Raw genomic sequence first — 12,445 nt, forward strand, 5'->3', positions numbered from 1 at the left:
GTGTTAAATATGTGTCCAAAAAAACTACAATATTTATTGAGCTTTCTTATATAAATTCTAGATATAGGACAGACACTTCAAAACCTTATTCCTTATGATTTGAACGTAAACATACATTTTTTATCAAAATGCATTCTGGAACATTTCACACTTTCATGTGCCTTAATAACAAACTTGTATTCCATCCATAAATACAAATAAAATGGTTAAATTACGAGCCTAGTTGGTTTAGCCATGGAAAATGACCGTCCCGCTATCCATGATTGGCTGAGATAATGGTTGGGCTGGACATGCCGGGAGATGAGTTTGGATTGGTCTGCCATGTAGCAAGGCTTAGACCTTTAGGGGTTATGGTACGCCTAGACTCTCAGGCATCGCTCCTGGGGGAGGGGCAGTGGAGTGTGCAACTTGAAAGGATTGTGAGGTACTAATAAGAGTCACCGGCAGGGAATGCTTAACAAAGACAGACAGGTGTATATATTAATGTTCCTTTTTTTAGTAGCCAATGTATTTTTTTTTTTACCTCTGCCTGTAATATTGAAGATTTCAAATATTTTTTTAAATTACTGTTTTACACAACAGTACGTTTTATTGATTGACATTGTATAGTTTAGTTGAAATGCAGTATGTTGTGCTGACTGTAAACTAAAGAGATTTCATGGCAAAAAAAGTAATCTAATATGGCACGCTGATGTATGTTGCATTCAAGCTTATTAAATGAAACTGTACAATGTAAGCTCTGGTCTTGCTGTATTTCTTTGAGATCATACAAAACAATACAGAATAATTGCATAGTTTGGACTCTGAGAAGTACCTAAGAGCATGTTTTCCTATAATTGCATACCTTGGTAGGCTAACAACCATACGGAAATAGTTGTATGAATTTAGTTTTTGTCAATTCTTTCTCTCAGAGTATGTTTCTCATGTATATTACTGAAACAAAAGCTAATAGGATTAGAGATGGGTAATCATATTTGGCTAATGTAGTCAGGTCTAGGATGTAAACACTGGACCATTTACCTCATAAAGTAGTACAGTTACACTACATCCTCCCAGCCAAGCCAACGACCGACCAAGCTGCAATCTTACTGAGCACAGCACAGAGAACAAGAGATAATTGAGATCCTCTCAAATGGTTATGATAATGCTCCTAAGTATTATTTTTTCTAACTAGCTATCAGTAGAAAAACAGCATTGTTTAAGTTAATGACTTTCAGCTGGGGCCCTGTGAGGAAGGGGAGTTGATTACTTCCAGATTTGGGTTTGACGGACAGACAGTGCTCACTTTCATATCTGCCTTGGTGTCGATTCAAGTCTGTCAGGTTCTGTCTGCATAAAACACATCCAGGAGTTGCTTTGAATATTTAGCTTGTACGGCTAGTTGATTACACAGAAGTGGGTTTGGGTTGTAAAAAAGTTGCAAGGAGATGTTCTTCCCCAACGCTGTATGAATGGATGGCTTGTCAATGACGAGTGACTGAGACCCATGAAAAAAAAAAAAATCCCATCTGAGAAGGGATGGCGTGAGATGATCTATATGGCTTTTTTGGGGGGGCAGAAAGAGTCTTTTCAGATATGAATAGCCCATATACATTCCCCACATCCTGTATGAATTAAAGATCAAAATGCCTCATGTTTTTTTTTTTCTCTTTGGCAAATAGCAACCAAATGTGCTGTCACCTTTTCATAAGTGGTTAGCGTCTGTGACAGTCAGGGCTATCATTCCTAATACTTCTCAATGTCCTCTGCGGCGGCCCAGCAGCAGTTTTAATATATTAGCTGAACTAACACTAATTTGTCCAGTCACGTCAGCAGTGGAGAACATTGGACCATGGTCCAGACGGACTATATCTAACCCAGCATAACTCAGACAGGATAAAGCGTGTGAGGGTTTACTCATTAAAGTACCATGTTTGGGAAAAGCCTGATGACCGAGAGACACATGCCACTGCAGAGAACAATCCATGTCCAAGCCAAAAGCTGCTGTAGTGGGGAAATGTCAAAACATGAGTAATAACAAGGATGACGTTTATGCTGTTATGAAAGAGTGGGTTCATTTGAATTATGCGGCAAAGACTGTTAAATAGATGGTGTGGTGGTTAAAGGAGCTACAGTGTCTTTCTTCAAGTGAAGAATCCGACAACAACGATAGGGTCTTTTTTTCTAGACCTCCAGAACTGGGCCCGTGAAGCGCCCAGACAATCTGTGCTTTGATCCTGAATAGAGTGAGCCTTTGTGCGCTCCACACTGAAGGGAAAGCTCAGCCCTCTGAGCCCAGCCAGGATGTTTTCAACCAGAGATAGAGCAAGACGGGAGAGCTGAGGTTTGGCTTGCTTTCCCTGGGAGAATTCAGACCAGAGGAATGGGCTTTTATATGCATCCCTCATTCTCATAGTATATCAAGTTACAGAAAAAAAGTAGACCAATGATTTTTGCCCGGCTCTTCCTCTATGGTGAGACAACAACGTTTCTCCAGTAAACCACTGGTGTAGCGGAAACCCCTGCAGCCCCCGCAAGGTGGGGGCACGAGCGCCCGTCATCTCACACCTATGTCAAAATTCTATGTGTTTGTGTTGTCCAATCTACATTGGTAGTCGGTGAGTAGTCGGTGAGTCAGACAGACAATATAGTTGTCATGCATGTAATGATATACAGTGGGGAAAAAAAGTATTTAGTCAGCCACCAATTGTGCAAGTTGCCCACTTAAAAAGATGAGAGAGGCCTGTAATTTTCATCATAGGTACACGTCAACTATGACAGACAAAATGAGATTTTTTTTCCCAGAAAATCACATTGTATGATTTTTAATGAATTTATTTGCAAATTATGGTGGAAAATAAGTATTTGGTCAATAACAAAAGTTTCTCAATACTTTGTTATATACCCTTTGTTGGCAATGACACAGGTCAAACGTTTTCTGTAAGTCTTCACAAGGTTTTCACACACTGTTGCTGGTATTTTGGCCCATTCCTCCATGCAGATCTCCTCTAGAGCAGTGATGTTTTGGGGCTGTCACTGGGCAACACAGACTTTCAACTCCCTCCAAAGATTTTCTATGGGGTTGAGATCTGGAGACTGGCTAGGCCACTCCAGGACCTTGAAATGCTTCTTACGAAGCCACTCCTTCGTTGCCCGGGCGGTGTGTTTGGGATCATTGTCATGCTGAAAGACCCAGCCACGTTTCATCTTCAATGCCCTTGCTGATGGAAGGAGGTTTTCACTCAAAATCTCACGATACATGGCCCCATTCATTCTTTCCTTTACACGGATCAGTCGTCCTGGTCCCTTTGCAGAAAAACTGCCCCAAAGCATGATGTTTCCACCCCCATGCTTCACAGTAGGTATGGTGTTCTTTGGATGCAACTCAGCATTCTTTGTCCTCCAAACACGACGAGTTGAGTTTTTACCAAAAAAGTTCTATTTTGGTTTCATCTGACCATATGACATTCTCCCAATCCTCTTCTGGATCATCCAAATGCACTCTAGCAAACTTCAGACGGGCCTGGACATGTACTGGCTTAAGCAGGGGGACACGTCTGGCACTGCAGGATTTGAGTCCCTGGCGGCGTAGTGTGTTACTGATGGTAGGCTTTGTTACTTTGGTCCCAGCTCTCTGTAGGTCATTCACTAGGTCCCCCCGTGTGGTTCTGGGATTTTTGCTCACCGTTCTTGTGATCATTTTGACCCCACGGGGTGAGATCTTGCATGGAGCCCCAGATCAAGGGAGATTATCAGTGGTCTATTTCCTAATAATTGCTCCCACAGTTGATTTCTTCAAACCAAGCTGCTTACCTATTGCAGATTCAGTCTTCCCAGCCTGGTGCAGGTCTACAATTTTGTTTCTGGGGTCCTTTGACAGCTCTTTGGTCTTGGCCATAGTGGAGTTTGGAGTGTGACTGTTTGAGGTTGTGGACAGGTGTCTTTTATACTGATAACAAGTTCAAACAGGTGCCATTAATACAGGTAACGAGTGGAGGACAGAGGAGCCTCTTAAAGAAGAAGTTACAGGTCTGTGAGAGCCAGAAATCTTGCTTGTTTGCAGGTGACCAAATACTTATTTTCCACTATAATTTGCAAATAAATTCATAAAAAATCCTACAATGTGATTTTCTGGATTTTTTTTTCTAAATTTGTCTGTCATAGTTGACGTGTACCTATGATGAAAATTACAGGCCTCTCTCATCTTTTTAAGTGGGAGAACTTGCACAATTGGTGGCTGACTAAATACTTTTTTCCCCCACTGTATTTCATAGCGGTGCCGCCCGCATTCCGCCTCGGCCTCCTCACCTAATTGGCTATCAAGTGTTTTAATCAATGAGTGGCCTAGCTCCTCCTCTTCTTCCTCCCCTCGACAATAATGACAGTTCCTCTAGTGAGAGTGCCGGCCCCTCCTTCTCCTCCACCTCCTCTCCCAGAAAACCAAGCTGATGACTGACAGAGACCCAGCGACGCTCATGAGAGCGACCCCCATTCTATTCTACCCACAGAAACGCATACAAGGCACTCCCTCATACTCCCTTAAGCAAATCTGACCATGACTCCATTCTCCTGCTTCATGTTTATAAACAAAAGCTCAAACAGGAAGTACCAGTGATGCGCTCAATACGGAAGTGGTCGGATGAAGCAAGCGTGAAGCTACAAGAATGTTTTGCTAGTACAGAATGGGATATGTTCTGGGATTCATCATATAGCATTGAGGAGTTTACCACAACAGTCACGGGCTTCATCAAAAAGTGCATAGACAATGTCATCCCCACAGTGACTATAAGAACGTATCCAAACCCAAAAACATGGATTACATGCAGTATCTGTGCTGGGCTAAAGGCTAGAGCTTTTAATAATGGCGACGAAGGAGATGGCTGCCGTTTTACGGGCTCCTAACCAATTGTGCTATTGTGTGTGTTTTTTCGCGTTATTTGTAACTTATTTTCTACATAATGTTTCTGCCACCGTCTCTTACGACCGAAAAGAGCTTATGGATATCAGAACAGCGATTACTCACCTCGTACTGGACAAATATTTTTTCTTTAAGGAGTCAGACGTGAAGGATTTTCTTCAGACACCCGACAAGGCCCAAATCCCCGTCATTCACATGAGAAAGAGATGGAGATATTGGGGACGTAGATAAGGGTGCCTTGTAAGGATCTGACGGCGAGTGCATAATCTGCCTCTACCATCAGTCCAATTAGCCAACGTACAATCATTGGATAACAAAATATACAAACTAAGATCACGGATATCCTACCAACTTGACATTAAAAACTGTAATATCGTGGCTGAACGAAGACATGGAAAACATACAGCTGGCGGGATAAACGCTGCATCGGCAAGATAGAACAGCTGCCTCCGGTAAGACAAGGGGTGGAGGTCTGTGTATATTTGTAAACAACAGCTGCACGAAATCTAATATTAAGGAAGTCTTGAGGTTTTGCTCGCCTGAGGTAGAGTATCTCATTATAAGCTGTAGACCACACTATTTACCAAGAGAGTTTTCATCTATATTTTTCGTAGCTGTCTATTTACCACCACAAACCGATGCTGGCACTAAGACCGCACTCAAAGAGCTGTATAAGGGCATAAGCAAACAGGAAAATGCTCATCCAGAGGCGGCGCTCCTAGTGGGTGGGGACTTTAATGCAGGGAAACTTAAATCAGTTTTGCCTCATTTCTACCAACATGTTAAATGTTCAACCAGAGGGAAAAAAACTCTAGACCACCTTTACACCACATACAGAGACGCGTACAAAGCTCTCCCTTGCCCTCCATTTGGCAAATCTGACCAGAACTCTATCCTCCTGATTCCTGCTTATAAGAAAAAACTAAAGCAGGAAGCACCAATGACTCGGTCGATAAAGAAGTGGTCAGATGACACAGATGCTAAGCTACAGGACTGTTTTGTTAGCACAGACTGGAATATGTTCCTGGATTCTTCCGATGGCATTGAGGAGTACACAACATCAGTCACTGGCTTCATCAATAAGTGCATCGATGACGTCGTCCCCACAGTGACCGTACGTACATACCCCAACCAGAAGACATGGATTACAGGCAACATCCACACTAAGCTAAAGGGTGGAGCTGCCGCTTTCAAGGAGTGGGACTCTAACCCGGACGCTTATAAGAAATCCCGCTATGCCCTACGACGAACCATCAAACAGGCAAAGCGTCAATACAGGACTAAGATTGAATCATACTACACCGGCTCCGACGCTTGTTGGATGTGGCAGGGCTTGCAAACTATTACAGACTACAAAGGGAAGCACAGCCGCGAGCTGCCCAGTGACACGAGCCTACCAGACGAGCTAAATTACTTCTATGCTCGCTTCGAGGCAAGCAACACTGAAGCATGCATGAGAGCATCAGCTGTTCCGGACGACTGTGTGATCACGCTCTCCGTAGCCGATGTGAGTAAGACCTTTAAACAGGTCAACATTCACAAGGCCGCAGGGCCAGGCGGATTACCAGGACGTGTACTCCGAGCATGCGCTGACCAACTGGCAAGTGTCTACACTGACATTTTCAACCTATCCCTGACTGAGTCTGTAATACCAACATGTTTCAAGCAGACCACCATGGTCCCTGTGCCCAAGAACACTAAGGTAACCTGCCTAAATGACTACTAACCCGTAGTACTCACTTCTGTAGCCATGAAGTGCTTTGAAAGGCTGGTCATGACTCACATCAACACCATTATCCCAGAAACCCTAGACCCACACCAATTTGCATACCGCCCCAACAGATCCACAGATGATGCAATCTCTATTGCACTCCACACTGCCCTTTCCCACCTGTACAAAAGGAACACCTACGTGACAATGCTATTCATTGACTACAGCTCAGCGTTCAACACCATAGTGCCCTCAAAGCTCATCACTAAGCTAAAGAACCTGGGTCAGAACCCCTCCCTCTGCAATTGGATCCTACACTTCCTGACGGGCCGGCCCCAGGTGGTGAGGGTTGGCAACAACACCTCCGACACACTGACCCTCAACACGGGGTCCCCTCAGGGGTGTGTGCTTAGTCCCCTCCTGTACTCCCTGTTCACCCACGACTGCGTGGCCACGCACAACTCCAACACCATCATCAAGTTGACGACACAACGGTGGTAGGCCTGATCACCGAGGGCAATGAGTCAGCCTACAGGGAGGATGTCAGAGTGAATGTCTCACTGCATCTCCCCTCCAAGTCTCCGACCACTACTTTGTATCCTTTTCTCTCTCGCTCTCCTGCAACACTACTCACTCTGCCCCTACTCATATGGTAATGTGCCGTCGCAACCTTCGCTCTCTCTCTCCCGCTACTCTCTCCTCTTCCATCGTATCATCTCTTCCCTCTGCTAAATCCTACTCCCTCCGATCTCCTGATTCTGCCCCCTCAACCCTCCTTTTGACTCTCTGTGTCCCCTATCCTCCCGGCCGGCTCGGTCCTCCCCTCCTGCTCTGTGGCTTGACGACTCATTGCGAGCTCACAGATGAGGGCTCCGGGCAGCCGAGCGGAAATGGAGGAAAACTAGACTCCCTGCGGACCTGTCATCTTTTCACTCCCTCCTCTCTACATTCTCTTCCTCTGTTTCCGCTGCTAAAGCCACTTTCTACCACTCTAAATTCCAAGCCTCTGCCTCTAACTCTAGGAAGCTCTTTGCCACCTTCTCCTCCCTGCTGAATCCCCCTCCTCAACCATTTTGAAAAGAAGGTTGACGACATCCGATCCTCATTTATTAAGTCAAATGACACCGCTGGTCCTGCTCACACTGCCCTACCCTATGAAATCTTGCGACTTGTGAAGGCCGGCCGCCCAACAACCTGCCCGCTTGACCCTATCCCCTCCTCTCTTCTCCAGACCATTTCCGGAGACCTTCTCCCTTACCTCACCTCGCTCATCAACTCTTACTTGACCGCTGGCCATGTCCCTTCCGTCTTCAAGAGAGCGAGAGTTGCATGTCACCCCGCTCTCATGTCACCCCGCTCCTCCGCACACTCCACTGGCTTCCAGTTGAAGCTTGCATCTACTACAAAACCATGGTGCTTGCCTACAGAGCTGTGAGGGGAACGGCACCTCCTTACCTTCAGGCTCTGATCCTACACCCAAACGAGGGCACTACGTTCATCCACCTCTGGCCTGCTAGCTCCCCTACCTCTACGGAAGCACAGTTCCCGCTCAGCCCAGTCAAAGCTATTCCCAATGGTGGAACGAGCTCCCCCACAACGCCAGGAAAGCGGAGTCACTGACCACCTTCCGGAGACACTTGAAACCCTACCTCTTTAAGGAATACCTGGAATAGTATAAAAGTAATCCTTCTTCCCCCAAAAAAAAAAAATTAATAAAGTGGTTGTCCCACTTGCTATCATAAGTTGAATGCACCAATTTGTAAGTCGCTCTGGATAAGAGCGTCTGCTAAATGATGTAAATGTAAATGTAAATAAAACACACACGCATACCGACACAACAAAACACACATACATACACATTACACACACACACACACACTTTTACACTCATAATTTGCTGCTGCTACTCTTTATTTTACTCTTATTATTATCTATCCTGATGCCTAGTCACTTTACCCTGCCTTCATGTACATATCTACCTCAAATACCTTGTACCTCTGCACATTGGTATGGTACTGGTACTCCCTGTATATAGCTCCATTCTTGTGTATTTTATTTTATTCCTGGTGTTACTATTTTATGTGTATTATTATTTTTAAACTGCATCGTTGGGAAGGGCTCGTAAGCAAGCATTTCATGGTAAAGTCTACACCAGTTGTATTCGGCGCATGTAACAAATACAATTTGTGAACACTGGTAAGCCTACGAGTGATGAGACGGATCAGAGTCAGAGTTCCAATGTGTAATGTAAATAGTCTACTAGATAAATACTGTATATAGCTATAGATAGGCTAGTAGGCTAGACTGCATTGTCTGCATAATGAAACAATCCCTAGTAAGCTATTGTTTTGAAGTTGGACTGATTGTATTATTTGGCATTAATAGACTGGTTTTACGCAGCACAAACTTTCTATCCAAGCTGAGAGAGAGCGTGAGGACAGCTAAGGTAGGCTATAGACCTAAGACAGTTGTATATAAAAAATATAATTGGTTTCTGATTAGTATGCTGTTGCATAGAACATTATTTTTACAATCTGCAATATTTGCATTTCCCACTAATTATTGAACAAGTAAATACATTATTGCCGCCAGCATTCTAAATAGCAACATTGCGACACCGTAGGTCTATAGCTTCATTAAATATAAACATTAGGTTTAACATGAGAAAATGAAGACCATTAAAGGAAAGCAATAGGCTACTACAAGCGCTACATAATCTGATAGCCAGCCATGTAGATGGACAGCGATTGTAGTCAATACGTGGGTTCTGCCTCTGTATTTATTTTTATATTTTTTAGTCATTTAGCAGACGCTCTTATCCAGAGCGACTTACAGTTAGTGAGTGCATAATTTTTTTCTTTTTTCATACTGGCCCCCCGTGGGAAACGAACCCACAACCCTGTCGTTGCAAACGCCATGCTCTACCAACTGAGCTACATCCCTGCCGGCCATTCCCTCCCCTGCCCTAGGCCAATTGTGCGCCGCCCCATGGGTCTCCCGGTCGCGGCCGGCTACAACAGAGCCTGGATTCAAACCAGGATCTCTAGTGGCACAGCTAGCACTGCGATGCAGTACCTTAGACCACTGCGCCACTCGGGAGATCAGGTGCTGCTGTCATGAAGCTTAAAAATTGAATTTCACACTGGCTCTGCCACGGCATATAGTCATTACTATATTAACAACATTACGTTTTTATCATAAACATAAACATTTTCCAAAACACAAGCTAGAACTAGCACATTTTCATTTCACGGGTAGAATCTTGAAGTTTCGACTCCCTGTGTATTCGTCTGCTCATAGTGAACCACAAAGTCCAGCATTCATAGCAAATGCTGATACCACCCACTAGGTAGAGGGGGCGTTCCCACAAACTTGAATAATGGCGTTGTTTACTTTGAATGAACAACACGCAGTAATATCAGAGATTCTCTAGGCCCGTTTGTTTTTCACTGTTTGTCATCATGCCCGTATGGTGTTCTGTGCCTGGCTGTGCTGAAATGAGTTATCTTTCACCATTCTACCTACCAGAGATTCACCCCGATTCTGCCAGTGGCTTGAGTTGCAGCTATCAAGAATGATCTGGTGACCATCCATTTTTTTCCTTCACAACAAAACAGAAGATTCTCAATTAGAGGTAACCTAACGTTAGCTAGGTAGCTTGCTTGCCTAGATGGGTAAGTTAGCTAGCTAGCTAATGTTACAGTCCTGTATTGAATTCTGAAAGCCATCAGCTAAATCATATAGCTATCTTTTGGTATACACACTGTCAATCAATTTCACATGCCATGGTAGGCTAGACTGGTAGCTACTTTCAGCAGAGTAAACATATTTGTTTGTTCGTTCTATCTTTGACTGACGTTAGCTAATGTTATCAAGCTAATGTTACCAAATAAAGCGTATCTCAATTTGGTAGCCATCTATACCACCCTTGTCTGGAAAAAACTCTGTTACTAAAAATAGAATTGTCGATATAGCTAACTGACTCTCTGTTTGTGTGTTGGTAGCAATGATGAATATGTATAAATTGTCTGTGGTTGTTTGGTTGGTTAGTTGGTTCTCAGCCAGTCTCAGCTGGCTTGCAGTCTTGCTGCCAATTTAGTGACGCTAGTTAGCTAACAGCAAGCTGACAATATTGAAATGTCCATGTTATGTATGCTTAGCTATCCAGTCTAATAGAGAGAAATACAATTAGCGGGTGGTTAAATTGTGTATGATTGTGTATTTTATTGTAGGTGGTCCAGAATCTGGTTCCACCAACATGCGCTTCCAACCGCTAGCTCTGCACAAGGTGAAGGTAAGTTGACCAAAATATTTACAAGCTGACGGCTAAGATAGCTCAATTTACAGTAAGCATGGTATAAACATGAATTGGGTATGGTTTGTGTTTGTGTTATGGGGTTACAGGTGGTTCGAGGTAGCCTGAGGACCACAGAGTACCTTCCCAACCATGTAATCAATTTAGTATGCACCTCTTCTCTTTTTACCTTTTCTTTTTGTAAAACTCAGGTTATCTGGAGTCCTTCCACAGTGGCCTGCTGAAAAATACCCCAAAGCGGGGGCATTTTTGGTACACAAGCATGAGGGAGAGGACACACCTTGCGGTTATGGAGCACAACAAGATTATGGGACGGAAACCAACAAGGGACACAGAAAGGTATAAAATCAAGACTACAGTAATGACACAACCACTTCATTCTTCTCTCTGCAGATTCTCCAAACACAATACAAAGACATGTCTACAAAATTCTCCTGCAAAGGGCTACTATTGACAAGAATGATCTGTCAGTCAATGGGCTGGGGGAGGTCTACAGACAGTACTTTGAGATGAGGAAGGGGTTTTTGGTTGTGCAATCTCCCATACACAACAATTCATACTGTGTAAGAACTGCCTTCCTAAGACTTTTCACACCTTCTGCAGCCCCCCAGCCCATTCACTTTGTTGACTGATCTTTCCTCTCAAAAGCAGCTCCTAATGTCCCCTCATTGTCCCTAAACAATACGCTAGCCGGTCCTATTTGGTTGACACCTTTACCAACAAAGGCGTGTTGCCCTACGTCCCTTCCACAAAAGTATAAAATGCTAAGACCACAACCATGTCTTTCCAGGAGATGTGCAGTACCAGCAAATCTTCTGCAAGTGGACCAAACAGTTGGTGGTTAAGAAGCCCTACACCACCTTCGGCAGAGTCTTATCCAGCTGGCCGTTCATCGCAGACAGGACAAGCCCATCGCCATATGCACAAAGAGTCTCAGCTTCCCCAGCCCACCATTGCCAGTGTACCGAAGTCGGATAAAGGACTATGGCTGTGTTTACCTAGGCAGCCCAATTCTGATCTTCTTTTCATTAATTGGTATTTTGACCAATCAGATCAGTTCTGAAAAAGATATGATGTGATTAAGACCAATTAGTGTAAAGAATATCAGAATTGGCTTGAAACCCTGTTCCTGGAGAGCTACCCTCCTGTAGGTTTTTGCTCCAACCCCAGTTGTAACTAACCTGGTTCAGCTTATCAACCAGCTAATTATTAGAATCAGGTGTGCTAGATTAGGGTTGGAGTGAAAACCTACAGGACGGTAGCTCTCCAGGAACAGGGTTGGAGAGCCCTGATGTAGAACCACCATAAAATAACTATGGATATTTTCTTTCAATCTTCAAAATGTGTCTGCCCTTATGGATTCACAAAATATATTTATATAAGCTGTACAGGGCTCTGTAACATCAAACAGATGCTAGACATTCAGATATCCAAATAATGTTTATTTGTCTAAATCTAAAGTACAGGAGAGTGTACACTATTTAATGCTAACTCAAGAGAACTGGATATTCAACAACAATGT

General features: G+C 43.9%; 1 long non-coding RNA gene across 1 annotated transcript; it reads left to right on the forward strand.

Moving 5' to 3' along the window:
- The first annotated feature begins 10,839 nt into the window (after nt 1-10,839).
- Nucleotides 10,840-11,936, forward strand: LOC123481942. The gene is made up of 3 exons (XR_006657445.1): nt 10,840-10,902; nt 11,115-11,262; nt 11,714-11,936. It is a non-coding gene; the product is annotated as an uncharacterized LOC123481942 (long non-coding RNA).
- Nucleotides 11,937-12,445: the final 509 nt, after the last annotated feature.

Source organism: Coregonus clupeaformis, chromosome 26 (genome assembly GCF_020615455.1).
Source record: "Coregonus clupeaformis isolate EN_2021a chromosome 26, ASM2061545v1, whole genome shotgun sequence".
In the NCBI taxonomy this organism is placed as follows: Eukaryota; Metazoa; Chordata; class Actinopteri; order Salmoniformes; family Salmonidae; genus Coregonus; species Coregonus clupeaformis.